We start from the raw sequence: 12,756 nt of genomic DNA, 5'->3' as shown, positions 1-12,756 counted from the left end.
CATGGTGGCTCACGTCTGTAATCCCAGCAGTCTGGGAGGCCGAGGTGGGCATATCACCTGAGGTCAGGAGTTCGAGACCAGCCTGACCAACATGGTGAAACCCGTCTCTACTAAAAATACAAAAATTAGCTGGGCGTGGGGGTGCATGCCTGTAATCCCAGCTACTCAGGACGCTGAGGCAGGAGAATCGCTTGAACCCAGGAGGCGGAGGTTGCTGTGAGCCAAGATCGCGACACCGCATTCCAGCCTGGGCGACAAGAGTGAGACTCCGTCTCGAAAAACAAAACAAAACAAAAATGCAAAATCTGAAAATGTACTTAAAAGTGGTTCTATATAACCATGCAGGGTGAAGGGAGGGAAAGCGGGTACATGTGTGGGGCAGGGTTTGAGGTGGGGAGGGCAGTAAAAGTGAGCTCAACCTTTCATCAAAGGAGACCACTAAACAGAGTGATGACGTTGGGAACAGGAGTCACAGGGCAGCCTCTGGGAGGCACTCATGGGGAGGGCAGTGGGACGGGGTGGCAGGAGCAAATGAGCCTCAGGGCACAATCTGACTTTCAGAAGTGTCCACATGTATTATTATTATTATTATTATTTTTTTTTTTTTTTTTTTTTTTTTTGAGAGAGTCTCACTCTGTCACCCAGGCTGGAGTGCAGTAGCGTGATCTCAGCTCACTGCAATCTCCGCCTCCCAGGTTCAAGCAAATCTCCCGCCTCAGCCTCCCAAGCAGCTGGGATTACAGGTACCTGCCACCGCGTTCGGCTAGTATTTTTGTATTTTTAGTAGAGATGGGGGTTTCACTATGTTGGCGAGGTTGGTCTCCAACTCCTGACCTCAAGTGATCTGCCTACCTTGGCCTCCCAAAGTGCTAGGATTACAGGCATGAGCTATCGTGCCCAGCCTCACATGTATTATTTTGATAAAAATAAAAGTTAACAAAACAGAAAACCACACTCTGCAAACAGCTACAGTTCCTTTGTGGTTCTTCCTAATCCCATTCCGGGTCCTTTTCTCCTTTTCTCCCAGGGGGCCCACAATGCAGACTTACTGCTTCCCCTTTGTTAATTTCACCTGCGTATTTGTGGGCCCATAACCATATGTTTTAATTTCTTTCATAAATGATACAATCATTTTAACTTGCTTTTTTTACCCAATATATATTTGAAATCTCTCCAAGTTGATACAATAGACCTACCTCACGCATGACTACACAATGTTGTATTAGACATATCGTAATTTGTCCATGCCGAATGAGGGACTGCTACTGCCTGAATGGTTGTGTCCCCACGAAACTCCTATGTTGAAACCCTAACCAATGTGGCAGTGTCAGAAGGTGGGGCCTCAGGGAGAAGATTAGGGGCTGGGCGCAGAGCCTTCCTGTATGGGATTAGAACCCTCACAGAAGAGATCAGACAACTCTGTTTCCCCTTCGCCCATGAGAACACAGGGATCTATGAACCGGGCAGTGGGCTCTCACCAGACACCGAATCTGCTGACACTTGATATTGTACTTGCCGATCTTTGGAACTGTGATAAATGCATTTCTGCTGTTTAACGAACCTATGGTATTGTGTTACAGCAGCCCAGACTAAGGCAGCGACAAATAGATTGTTTCCATTTTTTTGTTTGTTTTGTTTTTTTTTTTCTTGAGATGGAGTTTCGCTCTTGTTGCCCAGGCTGGAGTGCAATGGCGCGATCTCGGCTCACTGCAACCTCTGCCTCCTGGGCTCAAGTGATTCTCCTGCCTCAGCCTCCCGAGTAGCTGGGATTACAGGCGTGCACCATCACACCCAGCTAATTTTGTATTTTGGTAGAGATGGGGTTTCTCCATGTTGGTCAGGCTGATCTCGAACTCCACTCCCAACCTCAGGTGATCCACCTGCCTCAGTCTCCCAAAGTGCTGGGATTACAGGCATGAGTCACCTCCCCCGGCAGTTGTTTCCAATTTTTAGCAATTAAGAACTGTATTGTACAGGCTGGCAAAATGATCATTGTTGAAGTTGGGCGACAGGTACATGGAGTTCATTATACTATTTGCTCTATTTTTGTGTATATTTAAAAGCAGTCAGTCAATTAAAAGTGTTACCCCATATAGAAAATGTGCAAAAATTTCTCTAGGACATATACCTAGAATTGGAATTGCTGCATCAGACAATAGGCACGGGTTTTTGTTTGTTTGTTTGTTGTTTGTTTTTGTTTTCGGAGTCTCGCTCTGTCACCCAAGCTTGAGCACAGTGGCGCAATCTCGGCTCACTGCAACCTCGCCTCCCGGGTTCAAGTGATTCTCCTGCCTAGCCTCCTGAGTAGCTGGGATTACAGGCATGGACCACCATGCCCGGCTAATTTTTTTTTGTATTTTTAGTACAGACAGGGTTTCACCATGTTGGCCAGGCTGGTCTTGACCTCCTGACTTCAGGTGATCTGCCCACCTCGGCCTTCCAAAGTGCTGGGATTATAGGCATGAGCCACTGCGCAAGTTTGTTTTTTTGTTTTGTTTTGTTTTGTTTTGTTTTGTTTTGTTGCCCAGGCTGGAGTGCAATGGTGCGATCTCAGCTCACCACAACCTCCGCCTCCCGGGTTCAAGCCATTCTCCAGACTCAGCCTCCCAAGTAGCTGGGATTACAGGCATGCGCCACCACGCCTGGCGACTTTTGTATTTTTAGTAGAGACGGGGTTTCACCATGTTGGTCAGGCTGTTGGCAAACTTCCAACCTCAAGTGATCTGCCCACCTCGGCCTCCCAAAGTGCTGGGATTATAGGCGTGAGCCACCGCACCTGGCCAATAGGCAAGTTTTTAATATCAATATTGCCAAATAAGTCTCCAAGGTAGTTATCCTAATAATTTACACAGCCACTAGAAATACAACAGAATGTCTATTTCCCCACATCTGTACCAACTCTTATATTGTTAGACTTTGATTTCTGTCAACCTTGTAAGTATAAAATGGTATCATTTTAATTTTCAGTTCCCTGATTATTCCTGAAGTTGGCTATTTTCTTATGATTGTGGACATATTTTTAGGTTTTTCCTTTTGTGAATTGCCTGTTCACATCATTTGCCCACTTTTCTGCTGGAATAAATCTTTATGTATTCTAGGCACAAATCCATTCTCTATTATACCCATGGCAGACACCTGGGAGGATGTTTAGCAAGTTATAGGAAGAGGAAGGGGAAGGAGTTGAGAGGGAATGACAACTTGAAAAAGGAAGGGTGAGAATAAAAGGTGGGGTGAGTCCGGGAACAAGGCTGTGAGGCTCAGGTGAAAGACTGGCCTTGAACTAGAGGAATAACACTTCCTCTCAGAACAGAGAGACTAGGAGTTCCGGGACAGTCTCAGTTGTAAAACAGCCAGTGCTTGGCCACAGGTGTCACCCAATGCACTGACTCAGCCAGGGCCTGGGATGACTAAGAGCTTTTTCACTGTAACTCATCGAGGCTGACAAGCACAGACATCACATTCCAGAAGGCACAACCAAAAGGGCAAAGCAACAGTCCAGGCAGGTCAGCCTGTATAGACAAGACTTCCTACTGACATCCAAAGTACTCATTTGCCACAGCTGCTCTGAGGATGGGAATAATGAGTGCAAGCTGCACCAGGGATGAGAGAGATTGAAATTTAAGAAGAATGTCTGACCAGCCTGATCAGCAAAAGATACGGATAAGAAAAAGCAGTGCCATTTCCCTCTGAGGGAGTTGTATAAGAATTCAGTCTTCTGAATCAAGAGATTCTTCTGGAATGGCAACATGTTAGACTGAGTCTATAAGAGATTTCATGAATTTCTGCTGTGATTAGCTAACCTTGGAGAAGAGACACGCAGCAGTTTTCAGTCTGTATTTTGGCATGTTCCTACATAACGCTCTTCTAACATTCTTTCTTTAGAGGAAAAAAGCAAAAGTTAGAAACATTTGGGGTTTAGATATTAAGGATGTTTTTATTTAAAATATACCATGAATCAGAGATTTTGAGCCCTCAGGGGGCCTGGCCAGGGAAAAAAGAGCAGCAAGGGTATTGCTTCAACCTCCTCCCATCCCCCTGACTCTTCCCAAGTAAGACAAGGCTATGGGGCCAAGCGCTGAGAGATGAACAAATTTACTTTTTTTTTTTTTTTTGGAGACAGGGTCTTGCTCTGTCGCCCAGGCTAGATTGCAGTGGCATGATCAGAGCTCACTGCAGCCTCGACCTCCCAGGCTCAAGTGATCCTCCCACCTCAGCCTCTCTAGTAGCTCAGCTAATTTTTTAATTTTTTTGTAGAGATGGGGATCTCACTATGTTGTCCAGGCTTGTCTCAAACTCTGGGCTCAAGTGTTCCTCCTGCCTCAGCCTCCCAAAGTGCTGGGATTGCAAGCATGAGCCCCCACACTTGCCAGACTTAGCAAATTAACACGCAAAGCACTCAGTTAAAATCTGAATTTCAGATAAACAGCAAAAAAGTTTAAGTATATCCCATACAACATTCGGGGCATACTTCTAGTACAAAATTATCTGTTGCTTATTTGAAATTGCAATTGAACTGGCATCCTGTATTTCATCTGGTGACCCTAAGGAGCCAGCAGCATTGAGGCCCTGACTGGGCCTTAGGAGAAAAGAAACATGAAGAGAATCCCAGACGTTGCTGTAACAGGGCAGGGGAAATGGCTGCGCCCCAGGGCCCAAACTTCCTGGGTTCACATCAGGCTTCCACCGACTCTGGGTAAGTCGCTTAACCTTTGGGCTTCAATTTCCTCAGCAAAATCAGAGATAACCAGCCGGGCATGGTGGCTTATGTCTGTAATCCCAGCACTTTGGGAGGCCAAGGTGGGAGGATTGCTTGATGCCAGGAGTTCAAGAACAGCCTGGATAACACAGTGAGACCCCATTTCTACAAAAAGTTTAAAAATTATCCAGGCATGATGGTGCATGCCTGTGTAACACCTACTATAACAGCTACTCGGGTGTTGAGGTGGGAGCATCGTTTGAGTCCAGGAGGTCGAGGCTACAGTGAACTATGATCACGCCACTGTATCCATCCTGGGTAATAGAACGAGACCTTATCTCAAAAATAAAATAAAATCAGAGATAACAAAAATAATTGCCTCATAGGGTTATTACAAAGATAAAATGAGTTGATGCATGTGAAGTTCTTAGAATAGTGCCTCACACATAAGCAGCCTTTATTATAAATGTTGGCTTTGGTCGGGCACAGTGGCTCATGCCTGTAGTCCCAGCACTTTGGGAGGCCAAGGTGGGTGGATCATGAGGTCAGGAGTTTGAGACTAGCCTGGCTAAGATGGTGAAACCCCGTCTCTACTAAAAATACAAAAACATTAGCCGGGCACTCGCCTATAATCCCAGCTACTCAGGAGGCTGAGGCAGGAGAATCGCTTGAACCCGGGAGGCAGAGGTTGCAGTGAGCCAAGATGACACCACTGCATTCTAGCCTGGGTGACAGAGCAAGACTCCATCTAAAAAAAAAAAAAGAAGTTAGCTTTTAGTATTAACTGTGAGTGTTTAGTATTTATGTTGGATCTGCTGATGATGATGTGGGGGTGTGTGGAGGGGAGGCAGAGAAGGAAGAATTAGAAGGCAACAGAAGCCCAGGTTGAAGGGCTGGGGCTGCTGCAATGGAGATACCTTGTTTGCTAAGATGCTACTTGGCAGCACAACTCAACCCTGACAGACCCTTAGAACAAGTCAGACGACCTGAAAGATGAGGTTCTGCTGTCCAGCCGCACCATGTCAGCGAGAACCCAGACTGTGACCCCAGGGCATGGCTCACCTCCACGGGCTTGCCTGACTCCAGCTCTGTGCTGTGACATCACGTTGGTAGCCCAACACGGGCCACAGTGGGCATATTTATGCCACAGAAATTGGTAAACACTACAATCGAGGCCCTTTCCTCACTTCCCTAAGAACCACCCCTGACAGAGCAGCAGGTGGCACGCATATCCCAGAAGGGACCGGAGACAGGGAGTGAGGGGAGCAAAGTAGACGGAGTCCCTTCTCCACTCTCCCTTTTGCCTACGGAACCCAAATAAATAAGCCTTTTTTCTTTTTTATGGGCCTGGTGTCAAGTGCTAAATTTGATTGAAACATGAGGATGAGCTAAGGAAGACAGAGAACAGGCACTCGATCAGTGTCCTAAGGTAGTTCCAATGGCATTCTGCAACATGAATTAATCCATGAGGGTATCAACATACAACTTCTTTTGAGAATCTCATTTAACAACTGGAAAATTATTCTTTTGTCTTCTAAGGGACTGATTTCCTTACTCCTGCTCTCAACACCTTCTTTCTCTCTCTCCATCAACACAGGCACTTGGAGGTTGAGGCGTGGGGGTGTAAAATCATGCTTTTTGGTGGACACGGCAAATGCCTATTCTACAGCAGAACTTAGCCCCCGCCTCCACCTCCTCACTCCCCCTCCCAAACTGCACATATACACCAAACCCAACCAGACACCTCCTCCTTCCTTCCTCACTACCCTCTCCCTGGTCACTAAGGGTTAAGCTTAGGGTCATCTTTAGCTCTTCCCCTCCCTCACCTACCTGGTCAAGACGTCTGGCCAGTTTTACCTCTTTGTTCCCTCACATCCTTCCCTCTTTTCATTTCTAATCAGAGGACCCTGAAATGTCCTCTTCTTACTATTTAACTATTGTAAAAACCTCCTACTCATTACCACAGCTCTAGCTACTAACCCACACCAGGTACTAGGGATAGCTAGCATCCCCAAATACAGGCACGACGGCACTCTTCCTGAAAACTGGGGTAATTCTCTGACTCCCCACTGTCTGCAGGTGGGAAACTCAAGTCTCCTTGGGGACCTTCCCCAAAATTAGTGCACCCTGCCTGTTCAGCCTTATCCCCCCATGCCCCAGCCTCCCGGATCCTCCAGGGGCAGCCCAGCTGCCTCCTCTTTGTTCTCAGAAATCCTAGCACCTGCCCCTCTCCCTCAGAGTACTCCCTCTACCATGAGAACACCCCTCCCGTGCCAGATTTTGCCCATGCAAGTCCTGCTCCTGTCTCAGGTATGCATCTAATTTTTCTCACTCCCTTATGAAATCCCACTAAGACTTCAGCAAATAGATTTTTTTTTTTTTAAGCTATGAACCCCCAAGGGCAGAACAGGAGAGAAGACAACAGCAACATGATTGCAGAAGCTGGCACATAGCTCGGGTCAGCTGACCTCACAGCCTGGGTCTGGAGCAGGCTGAGAACACCTGGGTTCCCACCATCCACCAGGAATCCCCCAAAGGCCAGGGAACTGCAGCTCCAGGTCCTCCCACCCCCACAATGGGCTGAACGAGCTGACAGCTGACGTGTATGAAGAGGGCAGGCTGAAAGCTTTCAAAAAGCAGTCAGGGCTGGGCGCAGTGGCTCACGTCTGTAATCCCAACACTTTGGGAGGCCGAGGTGGGTGGATCACCTGAGGTCAGGAGTTTGAGACCAGCCTGGCCAACAGGGTGAAATGCAGTCTTTACTAAAAATACAAAAATTAGCCGGGTGTGGTGGCATGCACCTGTAATCCCAGCTACTCAGGACGCTGAGGCAGAAGAATCACTTGAACCCGGGAAGCAGAGGTTGCAGTGAGCCGAGATCGTGCCATTGCACTCTAGCCTGGGCGACAAGAGTTACAACTCTGTCTCAGGTGAAAAAAAAAAAAAGCAGTCAGACCCCTACCTCCCCCATTTCATGCCAGAGACCTCCCCTCTCCAGCCCTGGAAGAACAGAGGTTTACTTTCTGGGGGAGGGGGGGAAAGTGTGGGGTCTCTCGACTGGGAAATTCAAGGCACAGTTGAGGGCCTGGAGACCTTGCCAAAAATGGGGGTGGCAGGTTAAGTGACTCTTTGCATGCTATCCCCTTCCCCAGCTGAGCTCCCAGATGTTGACACTGAGGTTCCCCAACAAACGGCCTGCCCAGATTACCTACTGGTACACTCAGAACTGGACCCCCACCTGCTCCAGCTCCCAGGCAGCATTTTAGACCCCTCCTAATAATTATGAGCAGGTAACCAAAGGTCCCTGGGCATATTCATTCAAAGAAGATGAAGACCAGAAGAAGGAGCAGAGAAAAGCAATTTGGAGGAAACTATGCAGGGAGAAGAAAACTTAAAGAAACAAACATGGCATTCACATCCTTACAGAAATAAGAAAAGATTGCATCAGTGAAAACACAGGATGCTACACACATTTTTAAAGAACCATTTGGGGAGCAAAAAAACTCTTGGAAATTAAAAAGTATAACAAGACAAAGCAATAGAAGGGTTGAAAGATGAAAGGAAATCTTCTAGAAACTGAAGAAAAGAGACAAAGAGATGGAAAATAGGCAAGAAAGGGAAAAAAATTAGAGGACCAGTCCAAGAGATCCAAAAACTAAATAGGAGTTTCAAAAAGACAGAACAGTAAAAAACAAACAGCAAGAAAAGAAATATTTCAAGAAACTCCCAGCACAGGACACGAGTTTCCACACTGGAAGGACTCGCTGAGAGCCTGACGAAACAGATGAACACGGGCTGACACCAAGCCACCGTGTCAAATTTCAGATCCTGTAAGCTTTCCCAAGGGAGGGTAAGAAGAAAAAAAAGACAAAAGAATCAGAAATCAGAAAGGTTTTGGACTTCTCAGCAGTTCCAGAAGTTAGAAAAGTGCAAAGCAATCCTTCAAACTTGTCAAGGAAAAATTATTTCCAACCTGAAATTCTCTCTCTCTTTTTTTTTTTTTTTTTTCTTTCCAGAGACAGAGTCTGGCTCTGTCACCCAGTCTGGAGTGCAGTGGCGCAATCTTAGCTCACTGCAACCTCCACCTCCTGGGTTCAAGCAATCCTTCTGCCTCAGCCTTCCGAGTAGCTGGGATTACAGACACACGCCACCACGCCCAGCTAATTTTTGTATTTTCAGTAGGGATGGGGCTTCACCATGTTGGCCAAGATGGTCTGGAACTCCTGGCCTCAAGTGATCCACCTGCCTCAGCCTCCCAAAGTGCTGGGCTTACAGGCATGAGCCATCGCGCCTGGCCCCAACCTGAAATTCTCTATCCAGCTAAACTATCAACGATGTATGAAAGTAAAATAAAGAGAAAAGGCAAAGGTCTTTGTCAGGAAGCTGCTGTCAACATGCTGCACCCAAACAAGGGAGCGAGCAAACAAGAAAGAGGAAGTGGGAACGAAGAAGAAAGACAGAGGGAATCCCTGTGAGAGGGCATGCCAAAGTAGCAGAGGGGCAAAGAGGATGGACAGCGCCACCCACTCCCTTCAAGGGGAACTAAAGGAAAATGAAGCCTCTCTTACTGATGAGAGGGCCTATGGCCAAACCTGACCGCAAGACAGGAAAGCAGCATGAACATAACACCTGGAGCCTGACCCACACCTTAGCAGGAGGCCCCGATCCCCACGGACCACGATGTGGAGGCTGTGAAAATCTGCCTAGATGAGAAGCATCCACCTATATATATGCACATACACTCATAAACGTGGAGTACTTCTAGAATGACACTTCAGGAGCTGGTAACAGTGGCTGCCTCTGGGAAAGGTTTCTCCTTCACTGCTGATCCTTTTTTTTTTTTTTTTGAGATGGAGCCTCACCACTGTCGCTCAGGCTGGAGTGCAATGGCGCAATCTTGGCTCACTGCAACCTCTGTCCCCGGGGTTCAAGTGATTCTCATGCCTCAGCCTCTAGAGTAGCTGGGATAACAGGCGTGCACCACCATGCCCGGCTGATTTTTTTTTGTATTTTTAGTAGAGACGGGGTTTCACCATGTTGGCCAGGCTGGTCTTGAGCTCCTGACCTCGGGTGATCCACCTGCCTAGGCATCCCAAAGTGCTGGAATTACAGGCATGAGCCACCACACCCAGCCTTGATCCTTTTGCATTTGTACCATGTACTTGATTATCTATTCAAGAAGTGACTAAGTTGGGGTGCAGTGGCTCACGCCTATAAACTTAGCACTTTGGGAGGCCGAGGCAGGCAGATTACCTGAGGCCAGGAGTTCATCACCAGCCTGGCCAACATGGCAAAACCCCATTTTTACTAAAAATATAGTAATTATCTGGATGTGGTGGTGTGCACCTGTAGTCCCAGTGACTCGGGAGGCTGAAGCAGGATAATTGCTTGAACCCGGGAGGCAGAGGTTGCAGTAAGCAGAGATGCCACTGCACTCCATCCTGAGTGACAGAGAGAGACCCTGTCTCCAAAAAATAAATAAACAAAAAGCGAATAAAATACAACATGCGAAAAGCTATCCTCCTTCAAAGCCCCTCTTCATTGCCCCCTCCCTGAGGAAGCCTTCCCTGGTTCCCAACCCAGGACCAAAGTAAGACAGGGACCCTCTTCCTGGCCTGCTTCTCCCCAGGCCCTGGTTAGTGAGTGCGGGTCATGCATCCAGCCTTGAGCTCTATGAGGGCAGACATAACTAACTCACCTTTATGTCAACTTGGTAGAGATAACTTGCTCCAGGAGAGCTGGAAAGAAACTTTCATTTTCTGCCTACGATATTCCAGGCATCTTCCTTCCAGCCCACTAAATTGTCACCACAATCTCATGGGGTATTATCAACCCTTATTTTCCTGATAAGAAAACTGAGGCTGGGAAGGACCCACAGGAAGTAGCAAACTCAAGAATAATCAAGGCTGTCCAGCTCCAGGGCGCCTGTTTTTTCATGAGAGCAGCTAGCCTGGTGCCTAGCTCACAGTACAGTTCCAAAAATGTTTCACTCAACCAAATTAAATTGGAATTAAGATTTAACTAGAATTAAGATTTTCTAAGATTTTCTTCTGGAGCTGGGGCCTTCCCATGTTCTGAGATCCTGAAAAAGCGGCTGAGGACCCTCGGTGGCAGACGGCACCCCCACCCGGCCAAAGGGAGCCAGGGCCAGCGGTCGCAGCCCAGTGGGAAGTTTCCTCATCAAACCACAGTCTTTTAGCCTACTGCGCTGCCCTCCGGGGCCAGGGTTTTGTTTTTAACAGCTTTATTGAGATACAATTCACATACCATATAGATGATACATGTAAAGTGCAATTCAATGGCCAGGCATAATGGCTCGCACCTATAATCCCAGAAGGCTGAGGTGGGCAGATCACCTTGAGGTCAGGAGTCTAAGATCAGCCTGGCCAACATGGCAAAAGCCCATCTCTACTAAAAACACAAAAATTAGCCAGGCGTGGTGGCGGGCACCTGTAATCCCAGATACTCGAGAGGCTGAGACAGGAGAATCACTTGAACACAGGAGGCGGAGGTCGCAGTGAGCCAAGATTGCGCCACTGCACTCCAGCCTGGGCAACACAGCAAGACTCCATCTCAAGAAACAAATAAAGTGCAATTCAATGGCTTTTTAAATATATTCACAGATATGTGCAACTACGACCACAATCCACTTTTAGAACATTTCATATCCCTTAGCTGTCATGCCTCAAACCCCTTAGCTCCCTCAGCCCTTGGCAACCACTAATCTACTCTCAGTCTCTATGGATTTGCCTATTCTAGACATTTCTTTTCTTTTCTTTTTTTTTTTTTTTTTGAGATGGAGTTTTGCTCTTGTTGCCCAGGCTGGAGTGCAATGGCACGATCTCGGCTCACCACAACCTCCGCCTCCCGGGTTCAAGCGATTCTCCTGCCTCAGCCTCCCGAGTAGCTGGGATTACAGGCATGCGCCACCACGCCTGGCTAATTTTGTATTTTTAGTAGAGATGGGCTTTCTCCATATTGGTCAGGCTGGTCTTGAACTCCCGACCTCAGGGGATCCACCTGCCTCGGCCTCCCAAAGTACTGGGATTACATACGTGAGCCACCATGCCCAGACAATTCTGGACATTTCATATCAACAGAATCATAAATTATGTGGGTTTTGGGTCTGGTTTCTTAGCATATTGCTCTCAAGGTTCATCTGTGTTGTGGCGTGTGCTAGTACTTCACTTCTTTGTATGGCTAAATAATATCCCATCATATGACTACAGGTATGCGCCACACAATGATGTTGCAGTCAATGATTAAATGCATATATGATGGTGGTCCCATAATATTATTGATTTTACTTGACAGACAGTCTCACTCTGTCGCCCAGGCTGGAGTGCAGTGGCGCGACCATAGTGCACTATAGCCTCGAACTCCTGGGTTCCTGAAGCCATCCTCCTGCTTCAGCCTCCCAAGTAGCTAATTTTCTGTTTCCTTTTTTTTTTGCAGAGACGGGGTCTTGTGACATTGCCCAGGTTGGTCTTGAACTCCCAGCCTCAAGTCATCCTCCCACTATGGCCTCCCATGTGAGCCACTGTACCCAGCTAAGAGTTCTTGATGTAGTCTAGATATAAGTTCCTGGTTACATAGATGATTTCCAAAATGTTCTCTCACTTTGTGGGTTGTCTATTCCCTTTCTTGATAGTGTCCTTTAATGTAGAAAAGTTGATTCCGATGACGTACAGTTCATTTTCTTTTATTGCTTGTGCTTTGGCGTCGTATCTAAAAAATCATTGCCCAACCTAAGGTCAGAAAGAATTACACTTATTTTTCTTCTTTTTTTTTTTTTTTTTTTTTTTTTGAGACGGACTCTCGCTCTGTCGCCCAGGCTGGAGTGCTGTGGCCGGATCTCGGCTCACTGCAAGCTCCGCCTCCCGGGTTCCCGCCATTCTCCTGCCTCAGCCTCCCGAGTAGCTGGGACTACAGGCGCCCGCCACCTCGCCCGGCTATATTTTTCTTCTTATAGCTCTTCTTACATTTAGGTCTTTGGTCCATTTTGAATTAATTTTTGTATGTGGTATGAGGTCGGGTCCAGTTCATTCTTGTGCATGCGG

General features: G+C 47.2%; 1 protein-coding gene and 1 long non-coding RNA gene across 33 annotated transcripts in view; one reads left to right on the top strand and one right to left on the bottom strand.

Annotated features, from left to right (window-relative positions):
* PC (pyruvate carboxylase) overlaps positions 1-12,756 on the bottom strand; it is a 111,681-nt gene that overhangs the window by 42,812 nt on the left and 56,113 nt on the right.
* LOC144334116 (uncharacterized) lies at positions 643-7,626 on the top strand. The gene is made up of 2 exons (XR_013403548.1): positions 643-1,759; positions 7,518-7,626. It is a non-coding gene; the product is annotated as an uncharacterized LOC144334116 (long non-coding RNA).

This window comes from Macaca mulatta, chromosome 14 (genome assembly GCF_049350105.2).
Source record: "Macaca mulatta isolate MMU2019108-1 chromosome 14, T2T-MMU8v2.0, whole genome shotgun sequence".
NCBI lineage: Eukaryota > Metazoa > Chordata > Mammalia > Primates > Cercopithecidae > Macaca > Macaca mulatta.
Note: the sequence above shows the minus strand (reverse complement) of the source record. Positions and strands in the feature narration are given on the sequence as shown.